At 51.2% G+C, this 17,036-nt stretch overlaps 1 protein-coding gene across 5 annotated transcripts in view; it reads left to right on the forward strand.

Annotated features, from left to right (window-relative positions):
• SYNDIG1 (synapse differentiation inducing 1) overlaps positions 1-17,036 on the forward strand; it is a 149,266-nt gene that overhangs the window by 33,085 nt on the left and 99,145 nt on the right. Inside the window, exon 1 of one of the 5 annotated variants that reach the window (XM_045009254.1) lies at positions 13,610-13,627. The exons of 1 other annotated variant lie outside the window; for it this stretch is intronic. The gene's annotated coding sequence lies outside the window, so the exon portion shown is untranslated. Of the gene's footprint in view, positions 1-13,609; positions 13,628-13,849; positions 13,928-14,140; positions 14,307-14,948; positions 15,026-17,036 lie in introns of those variants that run through there. 3 more of the 5 variants (XM_045009253.1, XM_045009250.1, XM_045009251.1) reach the window with 3 other exon arrangements.

Here is a 17,036-nt window from a genome sequence, read left to right on the forward strand (position 1 = left end):
ATCTGCAGAGCAGCCACCTGGTCATCAGTCCACACATTCGCAGCGCACTATGCGTTGGTGCAGCAATCAAGAGACGATGCAGCCTTCGGCTCAGCAGTCTTGCATTCTGCCACGTCTCATTCCGACCCCACCGCCTAGGTAAGGCTTGGGAATCACCTACATGGAATGCATAGGAGCAATCACTCGAAGAAGAAAAGACGGTTACTCACCGTAGTAACTGGTGTTCTTCGAGATGTATTGCTCCTATCCATTCCAGACCCGCCCTCCTTCCCCACTGTCGGAATAGCCGGCAAGAAGGAACTGAGGAGCGGACGGGCCGGCTGGGGTATATATCCAGCGCCATGGCGGCGCCACTCCAGGGGGCGCCCAGCCGGCCCGCCGGAGTTGCTAGGGTAAAAATGTTCCGAAGAACCGTGCACGCGCGGCGCGTACACCTACATGGAATGGATAGGAGCAACACATCTCGAAGAACACCAGTTACTACAGTGAGTAACCGTCTTTTCTCAGCTTCCTGTGCAACAACCCCCTAACTGTTCCCATGCTGCCTGTGTTGAGGTCTGTTGTCCTAGTGAGGAAGGCCCAGAGAGCTGGTATTTAACTGCTACGTTATTCTGATTCGGCGCTATAGACTAGTCCCCCACTGGTGCCTGATGTCTGCAGCTGTCTGCTGTTTCTTGATCTGTCCCCGCAGGCCAGAGCAGTGCTGTCCGAGGTGGACGTTAGTCTCTGTAGCCACCCCACATCCGTGCACAACAGTGATAGCGGCTGTGCACCCAGGGCCTCGGACAGGGATGCTTTGGGCATGACTCCTCCTGGCTCCCTCCATGTCTGGGCATGCTGCCAGCTGTCTGAAGTCAGTCCATAGCTGCGGGATGTCTTTGATCTTTGTTGGGAGTTTGCTCTGTCATTTGTTCCTTATTTCATCTTCACCCTGTTCCTTCACAAAGGAAAGGGTGCCCTGTCCAACTCACCACCAAATCGAGGAGCAGCCCTTCAGTTCCTAGGCCTGCAGTTATGAATCCGGCTAAGAAGCAACATCTTGAATGTGGAAACACTGTGGCAGGGCCTTATTCAGGTGGGTTTATGCGTTGGAAAATCTCTAACTTTAGCAGGAGGCTGGTTGGAAATGTTTCCACTGAAACTTTTTTCTGTCATAAAAAATATTCATGGAAATCATCTGTTTTCCTCCAATATTTGACTTTTCATTGGAAAAAACCACCTCCCCCACGCCAGAAATTTCCAAGGCCAGCCCTGTCTGTGTGAATACCAGTCTTCATGTACATTAAACCAGGCAAGCCGGGACTATACGTCACTCTTCTCTTTACTTGCTAGAATTGTTCTTACTGTACCTGGATTTCAAAAAACGTTGTCCAGATAGGGCCATGGGTCATTGATATCATTGGAACAGATCTTCTGCTGGTGTGAATCCAGGCAGCTCCACTGAATCCAGTGCTGCTGATTTTAAGCAAACGAAGATGTGGCCCATTCGAAATACCGATGACTCGCTTGTCATCTTATTTGTAGCTACTTTGGAAAAGTCCTGATGTGCCCGATAGGTTGGGTGCGATATCCCAACCCGAGAGATCTGGGCAGCCCTCCTTTTGTTTGCAAACCTTGGAGCTGACGCAGAATCACTGTGGACTGGGTAATGCTGGTTTGCCAGCTGCACCCTGCATTGCCTATGCTGATTTATGGACTTGTACAGCAGAGCTCACTGAGTACACAGCTCTCTCGCTGATTAGTGGGAACTCTTCCTGTGAGTCTGCAGTGCAGGTTCCTGAAGTAAAGTAGGTGGCTGGCATAACAAAGTACCGTAAGTCCTTGTTTGTTAGTTTCTGTATTCTGATAGTTCCTAGGGGTAGCACCAGAGATCGGGGCCTTGTTGTGAGGGGCATCGTACAGAGCTAGGACACAACTGGTGGGTGAAACTGACAAAAGGGGTGGATTTGCAGGGAATGGGGGCTTTTTCTGTGGCTAAGGAGAAGCTGGAGTTTATTGCAGGTTGGCTTTTAGATAAACTTACAAAGTCACTGTCTGGTTCTTGTGGTGAGATGACAACAGTTATTAATGATTATCAAGTCTGAGAACTTGTCAAGTCGTGATTTGAAATTATTGAGCTGATCTATCCCAGAAGTCTTAGATGATGAAATGTTAACAAATTACTCTGAAGTGAATACAATACACTGGATGAAATGTTACCCACAGCTGGGGAAGCTGCTTCTGCTGATTAGTTTGGGACAAAATGGCTTAAGATGAGAATTTCAAAACTAACTAGGGGGTTTAGGCACCCCCCAGCCATTGGTTTCGATAGGAAACCCCTGAACTCTCTAGAAAGCCTTAGTATTTTTACAGGGAAAAGGTCAGATTCTTTCCTTCTCTGAAAGAGCAAAGCTTGGATGCCTATCCGTTTTCCCAGGTCAATATTGGGGTTTGTGTTTTTATAAAAAACAACCCCCAAAAACAAAAGCAGTTGTTTTTTTCTTTTTTTCTGCTCATGGAAAATTTGACTTTTCATCAAAAAACAACAAACTTTTTTTGTTCCATTTTTCAACTGAAAACTGAAGACTTTTGGCTGAGAATTTTTGGTTTTGATGTTTTTGATTTTTTTCAAAGGAAAAATTGTCAAGGAAACAAGACACTTGCTGCAAAATTTTTCATTTATCCCAAACCCCAAATGTTCTGGTGGTGAGGGAGGGGGCAGTTCTGCTTGTGTCCAGGGTGTGATGCTGGCGGGGAAGTGGTAAAACAGAGCAGGGATCAGACCTGATGTCTATGGAGAGGGCGGTGGTGCGAAGGATGAAAGCGCAGGAGAGAGTGGTGAACGCTACATCAGCTCTGCTCCACGTACAGAACATAAAGTTCCAGCCAAAACAAGTCATCCACTATTCCTGAGAAGTCAGATTAAAAGGGAATAAGCTAGAACCTACTCCAAGGAAGTGGCCTTGGAAGAAATCACTGGCCTGCTATTAATTATTTAGCCTTCTGAATTTAATTGGTTAAACGGCAGGGATGGCAGAAGCTTAAAATGTACAATGGGAACAATCTTAAAATGAGCACTTGGTGTGAAAATAGACATGACTCTTTGCAGACTCCTTGGCAAGCCCTTATCCCCTTTGATGAGTAGTTACTCACATGAGTAACACCCTAGACTTCAGGGGGATTGCTCATGTGAGTAGTTACTCACTGGTGGGAGTAAGGAGTTTGCATTCTGCCCTTTAATAATACAAACCTCTTATCTGTAGATCTCCAAGTGCTTTACAAAGGAGGTCACTACCATCCTTCCCATTTTACAGATGGGGGAAACTGAATCACAGATTGATGAAGTGATTTGCCCAAGGTCACCCAGGAAGCCAGTGGCAAGATGGGCACCGGAATTCAGGTGTCCAAGTTCTAGTCCACTGTACTAGTCACTCAGCCACACCAGTTCCCCTACTGTGCATTTCACGTGTAAGGCTGCATTGTGAGCAGTCCATAGTCATTGCCTGGTGTGCTCAGCTTACCCTTGCTCTGAGCAGACAGGTCGAACCATGCTGGTGGCTGTTTTTATTTGGGATTTGGTTCTCCTCTTTTAGAAATGCAAGTTCCCGTCCCCCAGCTCAGGGGTCGGCAGCCTTTCCGAAGTGCTGTGCCGAGTCTTCATTTATTCACTCTGATTTAAGGTTTCACGTGTCAGTAATACATTTTAATGTTTTTAGAAGGGCTCTTTCTATAAGTCTATAATATATAACTAACTATTATTTACTTTACATACAACAAGGTTTTTAAAATGTTTAAGAAACTTCATTTAAAATTAAATTAAAATGCAGAGCCCTCCGGACGGGTGGCCAGGACCCGGGCAGTGTGAGTGCCACTGAAAATCCGCTCACGTGCCGCCTTTGGCAGGTGTGCCATAGGTTGCCTACCCCTGCCCCAGCTGGTGTAAATCCACATCACTCCTTTGACTTCAATGGAGCTACGCTAGTTTACACCTGCTGAGGATCTGACCCATAGCTCGCAAGAGAAGATCTGCCAACTAGTGCTACCTCACAGATGAAGTAATGAATAATATTGGAATAAACGTCATGCCGCTCAGTGCCAGCGGTACAGAGATTCCTGTCAGGTAGATGACAATTCATTTGATGTGCATGGTAGCTCTTCTCCTGCATTCCCTGTTCAAAGGAGGCCTCTTGCTGTTTGAATTTCAGAGTGCGTTGCAGTACTTCTCATTACGGATGGTAAGTATTTACGGGAGTGCTCCCTGGCTGCTTAGTTGGTTCATCGTTTTTGATGTGATGCCCAGATGCTAAGAGCCATAGCGTGCAATTAATTTGGAAGCAGAACTCTTCACTGATTTCAGCTGGGAGCTTTCCTTCAACAGTGCGATCAGGCCCGAAGTAATGTAGGGATATAGTTACAGGGAAAACCCGTTCTATTCAGGGTGTCTCTCAGTTCCTTTATACCAAGGGCCCTTGGAACAGTCCATCCCTGTGTTAACTGGTAAAAAGGACAATGTTGCTTAAGGGCTAGACTGTACCCTTGGCAAATGCAGCTGCATATGGTAGAAAGGTCCCACCCCTTCCCCATAGACCCTACCTGGGGCCAGGTCTCCAGTAGTCCCTGCTGTGAACAAAAGGGGAGGGGTAAAGCAGGTTTGGCTCCTCCCCAGCTCCATGGCCAGCTGTGAGGGTGAAGTAAACTGCACCCTTTCCAAGGTTGCACTAGCTCATTTCCTTCCTGGACCAAGGGGGTGGAACGGTGTCTCTGGGACACCAGGCCTCTGGGGCAGTGCAGTTAACACACTACCCCATGCCCAGGGCTGGGTCTAAAATCTCCCCCCAGCCCTGACTGTGTCTAGTGTCTGGATGTCATAATAACAAATCACACACTCCGATAGTGATGACCCACCAATGAAAACGTGGCCTGCTGACTGATCATGGCTCCCATCACGTGGTTAAACATGGTTCGATCTCTGGGGGTAACCAGGGAGACTGACCACCAGGGCTTCAACAAAGCAAACACAACAGACTTGTTGTTACCATCCCTTCATCTCTCGTTAATAGCCATTTAAAGCCAGGAAAATACCTTATCAGCTGTACCAGGCAGGGTGACACATGTTTAGACAATACATTTCTGGGGTTTAACTGAGCTGTGGAAGTTCACTTGGAAGATCTTTTTGATGTCATTTTGTGAGCCCGCCAAGCAGCGTGGTCTGTATCAGCTGGATGGATGAATTCCTTTCCTGAGTCTTGTGATACATGTGGGAGCCCATTCATTAAGAAGCATTCAGGCTCTGAGTCTTGCATGCAGCCAACTCATTTTCCCTTGCCTCATCAATTTTTGCCCTTCTATTATGTTTCCCATCACTGTTGTTCTACCGGTGCTTTGACTCCATGAGCAGAACATGCAACACTGAAAGGGGACACTGGAGTCTCCTTTTTGGGTTTAGACTTGGAAGCTGAAATTAAGACCCACTCCCTGGTGGGTGTAAATTAGCCTCACTCCACTGAAGTGGAGCGCTTTGGATAGCCATCCCTCTGGCGCAGCATTGGAAAGACCCAGATCTGCATTGTTAGTAATGGAGCTATGACAACTTGCATTAGATGAGAATCTAGGTCTAAGGTTTTTAATTTCTGCTCTCCTAAAGATAAAAGACATTATTAAATCAACCTCAAAGCTCTTCCTTAAAGTAACAGTAAAGGCACTGGATAGTTTAAAGCAGTGGTGTGAGACCTGCAGCCTCTGGGCTGGATCCAACCTGCAGACTTCCCCTGAATCTTTGGGGATTCCATGCCATGGGGGTGTGCTTGGGAGAGTACACCAGAGTGTTGGGCTCTAAATCCCCCATGTAGACCCCGCCGACGTCCTGTTTCAAACAACTCAATCAATGCCTGCTAAGGAGCATTCAGCGTGTGCCAGCAGGATCCACGCAAGGGAGTAACACAATGGTGCGCGCTACAAATCACAGCCCCATAGGCCAGACTCTGCGTAGAGGCACAGTACCACTTGGGCACCTTTCAGAGGGGCTGGCGAGGCGAACGTCTGGCAGAAGCTGATACGTGTCTGGGCGAGAGACAGTGGCACTGACAAGTGCTTATCTGCCAGTTGGAGAGTAGATACCCTCCCCCGGCAAGTCCAAGAAAAGGAAACTTCCAATAGGGCCAAGGGTGAATGTAAGTAACCCCCAGCCTGGCTTATCTTTCTCCAGTTCTGCTGAGTGTGGCTTGTGGCAGAGCGTCGGGTCAGGCTGCCATATGAAATGAGTGTCACACCCCTGCTCTAAGCCCACACAGACCAGGACGAGGCGTAAGTGCAGTGAATTCAGACAGCCTTTCCTCTGACACTCTGTCGTACAGAACACAGACCTCGGAACCAGGTGTTAGCCAGCCGCGGTTGCGCACTCTGTAATGTAGACACAATGGGATGAGGAAAGGATGTGGTCTCCTCCTTAACCCTGTGTAAGTAAAAACTGATGGTGCTGGAGAGAGACGGACTCAATTGCCTGCCAATTAGGGCAATCGTGGGAGACGTGAACCAGGCTGCTCTGCTTGCCTGGTCGGGACCTTAGCCACACGACTGGAGTCACTCCCGTTTTTCTCTCGTGGCCGAATGGCTATTCCATTAATACTACAAAGTGGAACCATTCCAAGAGGGAAGCTGCAGAGAGCCCCACATTACAACAGCCTGGAGCCCAGTGGTTCCAGCACTTGCCCAGAACAGATTGTGCCGGATTCAGGGTGGGAACTTGACCTGCAGCCTCCCGTCTCCCAGGTGACCGCTCTAGCCTGGGGCTATTGGCATTCTGGGAGGGGGACGGGGTCTCTGTTCCTGTACACAACGTTCCACAGGCTCCGGTTCGTCCCAGTGCGGCAGGACATGCTTGTCAAAATCTTGACTTTTTAGTGGGATGGGAAACCCGTTGCCTGCCCAGCTTTACATTTAAACTCTGTGCCTCAATTCCTCACTGGGGACAATAATGCTTCCTTTGCCTGGTTTGATCTCGTCTGGGAACGTCAGGCACTCCTGTGGGAATTCAGGAAGAAGTGACATAAATGGCCAGATGTGCAGCGGCCTTGTTCCAGTGCCCAGGGAATGAAGACGCATGTCTGTATTAGGAGACTGAATGGCACAGGAGATTGCTAACCTCAGCTAAGGGGAGCCTCTCACATCTTGACCATCTGTCAGAATCTGGCCAAAGCCCGCACTGCCTGAATATTGTTACAAGTGGACGGCTGTGTTGCTTCCTTATAAGAAACCAGATGGTGGAGCCAGCCTGTTTCCTAGCTGACAGATGGTCCCATCTCAGCGAGCACTAACTGGTGCCTTTCTTGGCAGCCACAGAAGATAGATCAAGAATTCCAGTGGGCCTGGAAATGGAACGGTCCTCTGATCTCTGGGGCTTGTCCTTCCTGCCGGGGATGAGCCCTGTTACTACACCAGTCCTAGGGCAGACACTGACCACAAAGCTGCTGTACAATATTTCCTAAGTAAGCACCAAGGTTGGGGCTTAACACCTAGTTTCTTTTTACCCTTTTCTTTAAATGTACGTGACAGACCCTGATGTTCTGTGAGGAAGCTGCATCAACCCCATCTCCTCTTCCTGATGTCAGCAAAAGATGCGACAATGCGCTGCGTTCGTGCAGGGAGAACGTCTTGTGCAATGAATGATGGATAGCAGGGAAATGATGGTAATCTGTTTTCAGTGTTCGCTGTCTCAATAGCAAAGAATTAAACAAGGGAGAAGAAATCCGTCCTACCATCATTCACCGACGCATTTAAGGCTGCATGAATCCCAACTGATTTAGCTAGTTCTGTGCTATGCAAGCTGAAGCTGGCTGGAGAACCTCAGGGGGCTGTTTATCTGAGACTTAGTAGGCTAGACTTATTTCTGTATCACAGTTTAGGTGCAGGGAGCAGAGAGAAGAGATAGCACCCGCTTAGTTACTTTCTGAATTCTATGCAGTCTATGCTGTGGATCTGATCCTGGGTTCTGGTTCCATCATAGCCAGCCTCTCGAGCAACCAATTTGCTCTAAGAGACAAAAGCGCAAGCCAACATGTTTGTAAAATTCTGTGCATAGAATCCTATAGCTGGATCGCTTTTTCTAAGCAATAAATAATCCTTGAAATCCTGTGCTCTTTATATTTCATTTGTAGCACCTGGGGCTCAAAATACATGGTGTTGCTTTAAGTGCCAGCAACCACCCCTACTTCCCCCTCTGATTGCCATCACCACCTCCCGTACCGCACTGCACCAAGATCAGCTCCCTCCAACCCTTTCCCTTTCTGCCCCCGCCCCGGTTCAGTAAAATCCTCCTGCACCCGCTTGCTTGCCTGCCTGGAGGAGTGGAAGAAGAGGTGGTGCAGAGCAGATTTCCTCGGGGCTGGTTCTTCCCAGGGATGGGTACAGAGTTGCAGCAGTTCTTATAGGTAGCAGAGCCAAGTGCATAGCTCTGGCCTAATCTTTCTGAGAGGCAGAGTAGCAAAGTGGATGAGTGCTGGCGTAATAGCGGGGGATGGGCTCAATTACTGGCTGCACCTGAAGTGATCTTGTGGAACATCCTTCACCCTTATTTACCAGATCTGCTAAGTGATACTTGGTTTCCTTTAGGTCAATGGGTACTTATATGCCCCCATTAAAGTGTCACCCATTGGTTCAGCAGGGATCACATCTTCCCTTTAGTGGCTAGTCCACATAGCAGGATTACAGCCTACTACTGCTGCCAGCGAAAGCAGCTATTCCTTTAGTTCAAGTGGTGGAGGTCCATGCTGAAGTGGTGGAAGTTCTGGATTCCAGCCCTGTTCTGAGAAATGAATGAGTGAGGAGCATTCTTGTTTGCAGTGTGGTAGCTGTGTTGGTCCCAGGATTGGAGAGAGACAAGGTGGCTGAGCTAATATCTTTTATTGGACCAGCTTCTGCTGGTGGAAGGGACAAGTTGTCAAGCTTGAGCTCTGTGAAACTCAAAAGTTGGCTGTCCCCTTAGTGCTCCTTTTTATCCTCTGTAGGAGGAGGTGCTGGCGCTGTTCCCACTCTGGAGCCTGGGCTCTGTTAGTGCATTGCCAGCACTAGGTCATTCTGCTCCATGTGACAAAGGATGTCGGATGAAGTCTTGTATTTTGTTAGATCGTTGTGCAGAGGACCAGACCTAGCTCTCACCAGTCCTAGAAGTTTCATGTGCCTCCTGCCCTCCTTAGTTGTTCCTTTGCATGGGGGAAAAAAGAGTTGGATGGGTTTTGGAACACTGGAAACAGCTCCAGTTTTCAGTTGCTACATTGCAGGAACCTCTTGGTTATATGACTTTGAATATCCAGGCTGCTCCAACTTTTCAGGACAGGGATAGTTTGGGGGAGAGGATACAAAGTGTGGCTTTAAACACAAGGATAGCTGTGGTCTCTGTCAGCACTTGGCAGCTTTCTTGGTATAGACATATAAGAACCGAAGACCAACGAATTCTGAAGCGTGTGCACCAAGGAATAACCACCACATGGCCAGCGATCTCAGGGGTGCCAAAGCCACGGTAGCACAAAAGGACTGTATGCAATGTGTGTCCCTCTCTTGCAACCAGACCACCTTATGCATCTTGCCAGAGATCAGTCTGGGTGATGCTCACTTTGCAAGGAGGCCACCATCGCTGTGGTGGTGACGATGGTGATGCAGCCTGAGCTGAGGAGTAGCTGACTGTCCCTCCATAATGCAGCTGGTTTGTTGTGTGCTTTGTTTCCGGGAAGGAGCCTATGAAATGAGATGTAGTTCCCCCGCCCCCCCTTGTGTCTCAGGATTCCAGACATTTCTCTCTCTCTCTCTCTCTCTGAGCTTTGTTTGGCGTCTCGTCTCCTAGGGATGGACTGGCTGGGTGGCAGGCTGGGATGATCTTGCAACCCATGCTAGGCAAATGTGGGCCTTTGTCCCTCCTAGTGGCTGGGCCACGTAAGGAGTTTGAGTTGGCTGCTGCTCACCACTACCAGCTTTACTCCATTAGCTTAAGTGGTAGCGGCTCCTGTTTTTAGCAGGAAGGCCCCAGGTTCAAGCCCCACTATAGGCCCAAGTAGGACTCTCCCATTCCCCCTTTCCTCCTCCTCTGCCCTCACTCCAGGAAGGCAACTACCATCCTTCTCATCCAGTGCGAGAGCCAGGTTCTCTGTCACTCCTTGCCCAACTCCTGCGGAGCGCCAGGTGCATCCTGGGGGAGTGACCTGGTGGTACAGGGAAGGGGTGGAGCTGCTGGTGGCAGGTGCTGGGTCTCTGGGATTGGGCACCTGGTGCCTAGATACATTCGCTGGTTCTGGGAGCATTTGTCTTTATCTACTTCTGCCCTGTAAATCAGGAATGTTGGACCCTGGAGTGCCTGACCCATACCCCCCCCCCCCCCGCAACTTATCGCTTTAAAAATTCAGGTTTTGTTGCATGTTAATTAAAATTTAACTTTTAAGAAAGGTTCATATTTGCCTCCTAGCTGCTTCCTTCGGCCACAAAGACTGAGGGTCTTTGCCCACGGGACCCATGTTGCAGATGACAGCCCAGTGAAATTAAGTGGGCTTCATGATTTTCTCCTCGGCACAATATTCTCTCCATTTACCTGTACTGGTGGGGGCGGGAAGCACTGAGTTAGGAGCTCACATACCACAGGGATGGGTATAGTATAAGGAATACCATAGAATCCAGATCCTCAGCTGGTGTAAACTGGGTTGCTCTATTGACTTCAGGATTGACTGACTCCGGCTGTGGGTCTGGACAAGGAAGTTTCTTGTCATCAGCAGTAGCCTGGGACTCGGAGGAAGGATGGTCATGTGGCCAGGCAGTGAACTTCATAACTGTGGGAACCCCCTCCCCCCCCCGCCATGCAAACTGTCCTGCCAGTGCCTCCTGCCAGGACCCTCTGCACCACACCAGCTGCCAGCCACACCCACCCTACCAGTGGTGGCAGCTGGGTCCAGAGGCAGCCAGCCCCTCCCTCTCCTCAGCAGATAATGGTGACTATCTTTCTAGATAGGTACTTCCCTACCCGCCAGCTCCAGGCTGAGCGCCTCCCACCCTCGTGTCACTGGCCCCATTGCAGAGGGAACTGATGCACCGGGGCTGCGTGACTTGGGGTCGAGCAAGGAATTGAAGACAAGGCGTCTCGGGGTCTAGGCTGGTGCTCTGAGCAGTGGATTAGCCTCCCTCTCTGGAGGGCAGCGCCCTGCAGACTCAGGCAGGTGGTACTGCCTTGGGTTACGCTGGCGGGGGTGCAAGGGGATTGTGTCACAACGAGAAGGATCTAGTCCAGTCCCCTCCACTCAAGGCAGGGCTACTAATAACTAGGCTGTTCCTGAGAGGGGTTTGTCCAACCTGCTCTTAACAACCTCCAATGCAGGAGATTCCACAACCTCCCTGGGCAATTTATTCCAGTGCTTCACCACCCTGACAGCCAGGAAGTTTTTCCTAATGTCCAGCCAGGGCCGTGTGCAAGGATGTTTCGTGCCCTAGGCGAAACTTCCACCTTGCGCCCCCCCCCCCGCAGCAGCTCCCCCCTCCACCCTGAGGTGCCCCCTTGTGGCAGCTCCCCACCCCCACCCTCCACCCTGAGGCACCCCCCTCCCCCGCCCCAGCTCACCCCTGCCCCGCCTCCTCCCTGAGCACGCCGTGGCTGCTTCACTTCTCCCAACTCCCAGGCATGTGGCACCAATCAGCTGCGGTCACTGCCGAAGAAAATGGCGCCCCCCAAATCCTAGCGCCCTAGACGCCTAAATGGTTGCACCGGCCCTGTGTCCAGCCTAAAGCTCCCTTGCTGCAGCTGAAGCCCATTGCTCCTTGTCCTATCCTCAGAGGTTAAGGAGAACAATTTATCACCTTCCTTCTTGTAACAACCTTTTATATGACTTGAAAACTGTTATCCTGTCACCCTCGCCCCCATCGTCTTCTCTTCTCCAGCCTAAACAAACCCAATTTTCCAGTCTTCCCTCATAGCTCACGTTTTCTAGACCTTTCTTCATCTTCTCCAAGTTGTCTACCTCTTTCCTGAAATGTGTCCAGAACTGGACCCAATACTCCACGTGAAGCCATTAGGGGCACGTGGGTTTTTCAAGCCCTGATGCCAGCCAAGAAATAAGAAGAGAATTTTTCAATAAAACATTTTTCACCTTTCAGAAAAATGGGGCTTTATTAAAACAAATCTTCCAAGGGAAAAGATGGAGTGCAGCTGAATTCTCTGTTGGGAAAATTAAATCAAAATGAAATGCATCATGTGTGAACATCAAAATGTTTTGATCAAAAACATCAAAACAAAATATTTTGATATTTCTCAATAGAGTTTTTTTCTGAACTTTTCATTCCAGCAACAGTTTCAACATTTGAACTTTTTGTCCCAACTTGGGATGAAAATAAATGTCAGTCTCAGAATTTCAGAGGGGACAGGAAGTCCATGTTTCGAACCGCGGTAGAAATAATGGAATTAGGCCCTTTTCACATTTCAAGAACAGCAACTGAGCAAACAAATTAGTAAAACTATATAAATGGAGACAGAAAAGTGTGACTGGTGTAGATTTCCAAGCCATGTACAAGAGATTTAAAATACAATTTAAATATTGAGAGTGATCTTTCATTAATGATTTGCCACTACTGCTTTTGCAAGTATGACTAATGAGGAGAGTGCGGGTAAGAAGAGAAAATCCATCATGCTCCTCATTAAAGATTTCCAAGACACAACATGGGTATGGAGCTAAACGTGGGTAGGCTGCTGAATATCATGTTGGGGATGATCTCTGCAGCTGGTACAACTGCCAATTGTGTTGGCAAAAGCAAATAAAGAAATGAAACACACACCATGGGCGGGGACCTTGGACTCTAGAGTTTTAAATTGAAGCATCCAGAATGGTGGGAGAAGCTTTTACCCCAGTGGCTTGTCTAGCGCTGCTGACAGTGGTGGAAGGTGACATGCAATGGAATCAATGGACCCCACTGTCATTGTCTGTATTGTCATGCTGTGGACGAGCCCCAGGCAGAGCCCAGGACCCCATGTGCTAGGCGCTGGACAAACAGAACAGAGCTGGGCCTGGCCCCAAAGTGTTTACAGTGGAAGGCGTCCTAGGAAGTAGCAGAGAAAGCCTGTTACATCATAGCTCTCCCAGGAAGGACTGGTCCCGCTTGCCAACTGCCAGTGCAGGGTAGCTCCCTATCGCCTATTTCTAGGGCCGTGCCCGCCCCCCAGCTGGGTTTCTCAAGCAGTGCGGCTGGCGGCTAGGCCATAGTGTAATGGGTGTATGCTGGGGAGCCGCCTTTCCTGCTAATTCTGACCTCACACTGGGTTTACATGGGTGCGATGCAGCTGGCCTCCGGGGTTCACCCTGATTTACACCGGCGCCTGGGCATGAGCCAAAGCTGCTGAGCGAAGGGGCCATTCCCCTGGCTTCTGCGGGCTGTGGGCCTCCAGCGGCCGCACAAGCCTGTCTCAGGGCCTGGGGACCTGCAGGCCCTTGTCCCGGAGGCGGGGGCAGGCCAGGCACCTTGCCCAGGCGGGATGCAGGTGCGGGCCCATGTCTGAGGCAGCCCTGGGGTGCGTTGCACAACCCCTGCAGCTGTGGCACGAAGAGCCCGGGTTTGGCTGCAGGGCTGCAGCGTGTGGGCGCCAGGACAGCAGCCGGACACGGTGCGGGAGGTGGCCCCACTGCGGCGGGTGAGGGAGCCGCGCTCTGCTCCGGGCCAGGGCAGGGCTGGGGGGACACAAACCCTCCCCCCCCCAGCACCGATTCCAGGCGCTGCCAGAGCGGAGTGGCAGCAGCCAGTGCGGAGCGCGCCCGGGCTTTGCGAGCCCCGCAAGGAGCCTGCGGGGGGGGGGGGGATTAACCCCGGACTAGACGGGGCTGCTGGCGGTGCCCTTTGCGGCACGGATTCCCGGCGGGACGGGACAGCCTTTGCACCGGCCCCCGGGCTGCTGGAGGGCCGCAGGGAGCCGCCCCCGCCCGGCGCCGAGCCGGTAGGAGCAGCCGCGGGGCTGGGGGCCGGCAGTGCGGGCCGGGCTGCCTCTAGGACCGGGAGGGAGCGATGCGCAGGGCGGTCAGTCCCCGGCCAGCCCCAGCCGCGGCTGCGGCGGTTCTGCTCAAAGCTCCGCCGCTTCTCCCGGGCAGCCGCCGCCGCCTCCCTCCCCGCGGCTCCGCCCGCTCGCCCGCCCGGGCACCCGGCGCTCCGGCAGCAGGGGGCGGCTGGCTGCTGTGCCATGCGGGGCCGCTCCCGCCTCCCCCCCGCCAGTCCCGCGGTGCAGCCCGGTCCCCCGCCGGCTCTGCCCTGCGCCCGCAGCCCGGCCTCTCCCGGGAGCTGCCCCGCGGGGCGCGGCGGGCGGGCGCCTTGCGCACCAGGTGAGCTCCGCCGGGCGGGGGGATGCGGCGCGGGGAGCTGCCCTGCGGGGGGCGCGGGTCCGGCGCGCCCCGAGGAGGCACCCGGCTGGGGAGCTGCGGTGCGGGCCGCAGGGAGGATCCCAGCCCCGCTGCCCGGGCGGCGGAGCCTGTAACCGCGGGGGGGATTTCACGTGTTGCTCCTGACTCCTGCCCCGTGTCCCGGGGCTCCCCTTGCAGCGGAAGCGGCGCGGGGCTCAAGCGGTTCATTGTCACCCCGGGGGGGCTGGGACCCTCCCTCGGGCAGCAGCCCCCGCCCCCGCCCCGGACCCGGACCCGCCAGGGCTCGGGCTGCCGGGGGAGGTGGGCGCGGGGCGCAGTTGGCTCCAGCTGCCGAGCCGGGGACGTGCCAGGCCGGGTGCCCGGCGCGGACACTGACTGTCCTGCTAAACACCAAGGGGAAGTTTGTTTTCCGCCCAGGCGAGCTGTCGGGGGCTCCCCGGGGAGAGCGGCTCCTGGGCTCGCCGCCGGGATGCCAGCGCTGCGCTGCGCTCCAGCCGGCTGCGGGACGCTCCCGCAGGCAGGGAGCGCGGTGGTGACCGCCCGGCGATCAGTGCACAGCAGCCCAGGGGTCAGGGCGGTGCATGGTGCAGGGGCAGGGGCAGGCTTGGACTGTGGGAGCAGCGCCAGTGTCAAGCAGAATCATTCTCCAGGAAGAAGCGATTTGCTCCGTCCCTTCACAGGTAGGAACCGATTCCTCTGGGGGAGGGAAGCTGGTGGGTGTAGCAAGCCCCTGGGAGTCAGCAAATGTGGGTCTCTCCTGCCCCCGATTGCTGAGTGATCTAGGGCACGTCTGTTATCCCTAAACTGAGCCTCAGTTTCCTGTCGGTAACATGGACATGCAGCTCCCTCACATGGGTCTCCAAAGGCTTCATTCGGGACAATTTGCAAAATGCTGGAAGGTCTTTCTGTGCAAGGCACTTCAGCAGGGACAGCTGTTCCTGATCAGAAACTGAAGTGTTGTCAGAAGATAGGACACGGATTTGTAGATATAGTTTATACTGTGTCTCTGCAAAGCACAATTTGTTTGCAACAAGAACTGTAGCAATGAGGCCTGCAAAGGTATATCCCCTTGTATTTCTTAAAATAGAAAGAAATGCTGAATTATCCAGTGAAATGAGACACCAGCGTTAGAAAACATCTCTTGGGCTCTGAGTCATAAGAATAAAAGGAAAAAGGAAAAAGAAAAAAGATGCTAAACAACTAAGGATAAGTGGAGAAAGGAGAGAGAGGGAAGAACCTAGGAAAAACAGAACCTTTTTTGAGGGGGGTTAAAGACTCAGTTAAAATAATGAGCCATGGACCCCTCTGAAACTGGGTATTAACAACAATGAAAAGGTGCTTTGATAGTCTTAAAGCCAGGCAGACGTGCTAAGTGTTTTTTTTAAAGGGGATGGATGGTTGTGGGTTGTAGGCTGCAGCCAGGGTGCCGAATACACCTGTCTACATTCCTGTGTGAAGATAGTTCTTGCTAACGAGTCGTGTCTACCTCCAGCTAGCAGCATTTGGAGCCTCTTCATACTAGTTGGAAGCTCAGCTGCTTCCCGGGATACATTAATTCTCATTTTACTGGTCAAGGTGACATTTTAGCAACAATTTTGTATCTACGGCTCGTGCGTGTTTATGAAAGATAAATGCATTTGTAATAAATTAAATCCAGCCGCAGAACATTGCATTCCACCACCAGCACCACATACTTAACAAATCACACACAGAACTAAAGCTCTTGGTTATACAAATGCAGATATCATGCAGTTGCACTGTATATCTGCAGCATATTCCATTTAAGTTCATTCTGCATTCAGTGTTCCTAATGTTTTGGCTTCATAGGATGGTATCGGGTGTCGCGTATTATAGCAATGCCCACTAATGCCCTGATATGCTTCTCTTCCTTTCCATTATAAATTCCTATCAGCAGGCATTTATAACTCAGCCATAAATGTCCGTCCAGGACAGCATTCAAACCAGTTTGGTCTGCTAAGACTGCAAAGCCAATTAGGTTTGCTGACTTCAGAATTTGTGTGTGCATCCTTGTGTTTTTTCAGAAACAGAAATTTGACAGGTCGTGATTTACATTGCGCCAGTGGGAGAAAAGGAAAACAAAGTGAAGCTTTTAATATTAGAAATAACTAATAACTTTGGTTCAACCAAGATGTAATAAGTCTGGGTGTATGCTTGAGCGTACGGCTACACAGACTAAAGAATACATCCTCTGGCCAAACTTCCCTACATGTGATTAACACAGTAGAGCCTTAGAGCCGTTACTGTCTGTGCGGTAACAATAAACCAAAAAGCCAGACCCTCAGCTGGCACAGATCCGCGTCCCGCTAGTGATTTAGATGGGGCGGTGCTAAGGATCCGGCCAGAAGGACTCAGCAAAGCATGGTTAGTGTCATCACAGACGTGTGATGGGTTCGGGTTAGAAGGCAGTGGTTTTCATTGCACCTGCAAAGACCGCATTTCAAAAGAGCAATGCAGTACATGTGGGATGTCCGTGTATGCCTGCAGTACCCAGGCTATTTTTATACAGACCCATCCTTGTCCCTATTGCATGTATCTATCTATTAGCCTTTGTAATGGTCCCTATTCCCCACCCACACATACCTGCAAAATTTCTTTATTTTTAAGCACTGAAGTCTCGATTCAGCAAAGCATTTGAGTGTGTGCTTAATTTGAAGTCAGGGGGATTTCAGT

Source organism: Mauremys mutica, chromosome 3 (genome assembly GCF_020497125.1).
Source record: "Mauremys mutica isolate MM-2020 ecotype Southern chromosome 3, ASM2049712v1, whole genome shotgun sequence".
Lineage (NCBI taxonomy): Eukaryota > Metazoa > Chordata > Testudines > Geoemydidae > Mauremys > Mauremys mutica.